The sequence below is a fragment of the Acipenser ruthenus genome, chromosome 5, assembly GCF_902713425.1.
Source record: "Acipenser ruthenus chromosome 5, fAciRut3.2 maternal haplotype, whole genome shotgun sequence".
NCBI lineage: Eukaryota > Metazoa > Chordata > Actinopteri > Acipenseriformes > Acipenseridae > Acipenser > Acipenser ruthenus.
In genome coordinates this window covers 32,864,970-32,870,257 of record NC_081193.1, presented here as the reverse complement: position 1 = coordinate 32,870,257, position 5,288 = coordinate 32,864,970, and the positions used below count along the sequence as shown (strand labels likewise).

Genomic DNA, 5,288 nt, shown 5'->3' with positions numbered 1-5,288 from the left:
GGGGGGGGGGTTCAAAAGATGAGCTCTTTCAGGAAATGAGAAAATTAAGTGTCGGAATTAAGTAAGGAGCTGTTAAAGGAACTGCGTCCTGAAGCCCCAGTCAACCGGGTAAGTCCATCCCTACTCATAACTAGACCGCCCCCAGAACAAGTTGACCATTCACACCTACGTTTCACCCCCTGGAGGGAGTGGCCGAGACACCAGGCTGCTGACCAATGGGACCCCAGAAGCCAACTCATTTGCCGCTACTGTCGGGAAGCTGGACACATAGAAAGGTATTGCCCGCAGAAGACCCACCAGCGTCGGGTCCTTTAAACTAAGACCTGCTGGTATTGGGCAAGCAGCAGGTTACTTGAGTCAAATCCCCAGTTTTTCAGAGAAAGCTACTGTAGGAGAGTATCCCCAAGTGAGTGTAGTAGTAAATGGAATTAGAATATTATTATTATTATTGATTTCTTAGCAGACACCCTTATCCAGGGCGACTTACAATTGTTACAAGATATCACGTTATTTTTACATATAATTACATTAATTTGCACTAATGCCTATTCTATTTGTCAGTGGACAGCCCAATGCAAAGAAGGAGATTATTTTGGGGGGGTTTGTGAGACCAGCCTACCGAAAAGTTATCGAAGTGCCTCCAAAAAGTGAGATGTTGGTATGGGGACAAGTACCCAATGGAGCTGAAGGTAACACTTATTGCTGCATGATTGATCCAGTGGAAGAACAGAATCGGCTGGGGTGGCCAGGTCTGTGGGGTTAGTTAACCAAGGGCATGTACTAGTGAGGGTAAGGAATGTAAATAGCTACCCAGTTCAGCTTAAAAGATATCAAAAGCTGGCAGCTGCTTTCTTTGTAGATCCTACTAGCATAGAGGGGGAGAAAGAGTTGTCTGACTCCACCTAGGCCTGATGTAATTGAAGTGGATGTGCCCTCGATCCAGGTGGAACCATTAGTTGGGTGTGTTGCCTCTCCCAGCCAGAAGCTGGGAGTAACTGGGCTGACTGAAGACCAGCAACAACAGCTGGACATATTGCTGGGTAACTGGAGCCATGTCTTTGCAGCACATGAAGAGGATTACGGTCAGACCAGTGTTGTGCAGCACCGAATCCCGACTGGCAATGCAGCCCCAACGCGGGAGCGGTATCGGCCTGTCCCACCAACCATGTATAAGGAGATGAAGGCACTATTACAAGGAATGTTGGAATCGGGTGTGATTCGGAACAGCAGCAGCCCCTGGGCAGCCCCTATTGTCCTGGTAAGAAAAAAGGATGGCTCTCTTCGTTTTTGTGTAGATTATCTGAAACTAAACACAGTTACACAAAGATGCTTCCCTCTCCCTCGCATCGGAGTCCTTGACTAGTCTAACAAAGGCTGAATGGTACTCTACACTTGACTTGGCAAGTGGCTATTGGCAAGTTGAAGTAGACCTTCAAGATAAAGAGAAGACTGCATTTACCACTCCATTTGGTTTATACAAATTGAGATAATGTCCTTTTCCAGAGATTAATGCAGCACTGTCTTGGAGGCCAGGTGTACGACTCACTATTGATTTATCTTGATAATGTAATTATTTATTCTGCTGACTTTGCATCTCACTTGAAAGATTTTGAGGCTGTCTTTGAGAGGTCAGGCCACTATGGATTGAAGCTGCATCCAGCAAAGTGCAAATTCTTCCAGCTTGAAGTACAGTACCTGGGACATGTTGTGAGCTGCCAAGGAGTTGTGCCTGACCCAGGTAAAGTTGCTGTGGTGAAAGACTAGGACTGTTAAACAGATGTGTTCATTCCTTGGATTTGCAGGGTATTCCTTGGATTTTGCCAGTATTGCTTCCCCCATTCAGAATCTATTGACTGGCATATCAAATACCAAGAACAAGGCCAGACAGTAGCATGGACTGAACTGTGTGAAGCTGCTTTCATCTAGTTGAAGGCTGCTTTACTTCAGGCCCCAGTATTGACTTTTGCTGACTTCTCACTGTCTTTTATTGTGTACACAGGTGCCAGCAAGGAGGGACTTGGTCTTAGCTTAGCATCAATGATGGAAAAGAGAGGATAATGGCCTAACTACAGCTCTTTAAATGAAAGCTCCTTGCTTTAAAGTGGGCAGATAAATTTAAAGATTACCTGACCGGGGCAAAGTTCACAGTTTATACCGACAATAATCCTCTAGCCCACTTAGAAACTGCCAACTTAGGGGCTGTGGAGCAGAGATGGGCAGCACAACTGTCCAACTTTCAGTTTGACATCTTGTACAGGTAAAAATAATGTGAATGCTGACGTGCTTTCCAGGTTGCCAGAAAACTTTCCAGGGAGAGAGGGTCCGGAAGTGGCAGACAGAGATGCAGTAGAAGTTCCTTCCTTCCAGACCGTGAATCCAGAGGTGGTCCAAGCTTGCTGCAGTGGAGTAACAGGTCTACATGTACAGGCTGAGGATGGTAGTGTCTGTCAGAGTGGGGGTGGGCACCAGAGAGATGGATCTAGGCACAATGGAAGGACCCATTGATCCAGCAGTTCAAGGATGGGGGATCTTTCCCCACTCCTGCAGCGCGTGAACAGGATGCCCCCAGGATGCTGTAGGCTCTGCAACAATGGGAATGGCTAGAGTAACAGGACGGGGTACTTTGTCGGCGGAGCATGGACCCAAGTACACTAGAGGTACGTTTTCAAATGTTTACTCCAGAAAATGAATGGAGGGAGATTTGGCAGGGTTACCATGAGCAAGCAGGGCATTTGGGGATTGATACGAATGGAACAAGATGTGAGGGGCTGGCATGCCTCATGCCCCGGTGTGTGCTAAGAAAAGCAAAGCCAGAGCGTAAAGCGCCCCTGGTCCCCATTCAGACTACAGCACCACTAGCACTGAGCAGTAATCACAAACATGTTTACTCTTTTTTACATGGGCTGTCCCCACCCATGATCAAACTGCTTTGACAACAGCTCATGCCCTGTGGCAACATGTTATACAGCCTTTTGGTTGCCCTAGGCGATTTCATTCTGACCAAGGTCCAAACTTTGAGTCAAATTTGATCAAAGAGTTGTGTAGGTGTTATGGGATAAGTTAAAGTAGAACTACCCCATACCACCCACAAGACAATAGAATGTGCGAGAGATTTAACCAGACATTGCTCAATATACTGGAGACTTTCGAACAAGAGAAGCAAGGGCGCTTTCCTGATTACCTTTCAGAACTAGTTCATTAGTTCATATAATAATTCTGTGCATAGTTCTACATGTTTTGCTCCCTTCTTCCTGATGTTTTGAAGACATGCATGGCTACCAATGGATTTGGCCCTGGGGATTGCAAAGCCCGAGGTACCCCGACATACAGATGAATGGGTGCATCACCATTACCAGAAGATGGCTTTTGCCTATGAAAAAGCAGGGAAGCAGATGGCCCAGAGCACAGAGAGACATCGCAAGAACTATGACAAGGTGACGAAGCAAGCTCTATTGCTACCTGGTGAAAGGGTGTTGGTCAAGAATCAGAGGCTGTGGGGCAAAGGTAAGTTGGCAGATAGGTGGGAAATTGAACCATTTGTCATAGTAAATATTGCAGGCCCCACTTTGCCAGTTTATACAGTGCGACCCGAGCAACGTGAAGGCCCTACATGGACCGTGCAACACCATATGTTGCGTCCTAGCCTGTGGCCTTTACTTGAGCCACCCAATACCTAAGATAGTGTAGAGGTGCCAGCAGTACCCCAGTCAATATGGGGTTACTTGTTTAGAGAAGTCTCTCCACCATGTGAGTTAAGGAGATCCAATAGGGCTAATTTGGGCAGACCCCCAGTGAGCTTCAGAGAAGTTTAATGGAAAAGCAAATTAAGGGCATCGAATCTATTGTTTTAATGAGTTATTGGAAATGAGATAGTTGCAGGGACTGCAATTGAAAAAGCAGGGAAGTGTGTCACAGGTGTGACAAGTATAGTTAATTCAGCACCATTTGATTTTATTATTTAACCATTTTATTTACATTGATTTATTTTTCACTTATCACAATTATGATTTGCACGTGTGATTTTGATTTTCTTTCTTTTTTTAATTGATTGTGTGTTTCTTTTATTGCACTTTAATTTGTATAACGGACTTGTCACGCAGAACTTGATCACCAATTGACCATGGAAACTATTGCCCTAATTACCTGCACCTGAAGCGGCTTGGGTGTGAGACTGTTTAAAAGCATGCTTGAAAAAGCAGAAGGAGAGCAACAACTGAGACAGAACCGAGCAGCGGTGGCAGCAGCAACCGCAACAGCGAAAGCAATGAAAGTGAAAGAGGTTTTACCGTGGGGCGATCGACACCGGTTTTAACCAACAAGATTCCTAACTGGACAGGAGGGTACACAGGACAGCGGAGCAGCTGCGGCACCACAGACAGAGGAGCGGATGGACTGATAGATGAGGCATTGGGGACCCGTGTGCTGCAGCAGGGCTATATGAAGCTGTCAGAGGGAGTCGTATTTACTACTCCATCGCAAAAGTTGCCTTTTTAATTATTTTAATAGGTTGTAGTTAGTTGTCTTATTGTCTATTTTAGGGTTTAGTGTTAGTTATTTTATTTTCTTATTCATTTTATGGTGGCTGTCTTTTAATTTGTCTACTGGCATCTGGAATAAAATAATGTATGCACCCTAATCTAATTACAGCAATACACCGTCATATATCAAACACACTTCATCAACAGCATGCACAATACATAATAAACCCACGGCTCTATCGCCATTAAAATAACAATGACAGTAACAGGCAATTCAATTTTACAGTGAGGGTCTGACCCTCAGTGTACATCTTTCATATAGGAAAATAAGGCACCAGGCAATACATATTAGCTATGTGTGGAAGGCCTCGAAATGACACAGAGTTCATAAAATAAATGGGTACTGTGTCCTTAAAGATGACAATTTACCATATTTACACCTGTCCCAGGAGGGATCCCACATACATAGAAAAGCATATTCAACTAAGCCTCTGTTTCTTCGCAGGACGAGGTATCCCTGCTGCATCATAGGTCTTGCTCTGCAGCAGATAAAAAGACGGGTTTACTGTGGCACGGAGGTGACACTATAAAATACAAATTATGGAAAGTACAACTTTAACACACACTTCTGAAATCTTGGACAAAGTGCATGGTAACAGTGCAGAGATACAGTATCACATTTGAATGGAAAGACTATCTACTGTACTTGGAATCACTTTGAAAATCATTGAAAAATTCAAATGAATCTAATTTTATTTTTACATAAAAATAAATTTGTGGCAGGGCACGGCCCTGCCCGTAAATAGTGTT

The 5,288-nt window shown here is 44.5% G+C and overlaps 1 long non-coding RNA gene across 1 annotated transcript; it reads left to right on the top strand.

Annotated features, from left to right (window-relative positions):
• The first annotated feature begins 1,338 nt into the window (after positions 1 to 1,338).
• Positions 1,339 to 4,682, top strand: LOC131737210 (uncharacterized). Its single transcript, XR_009328794.1, has 3 exons — positions 1,339 to 2,657; positions 3,266 to 3,504; positions 4,101 to 4,682. It is a non-coding gene; the product is annotated as an uncharacterized LOC131737210 (long non-coding RNA).
• Positions 4,683 to 5,288: the final 606 nt, after the last annotated feature.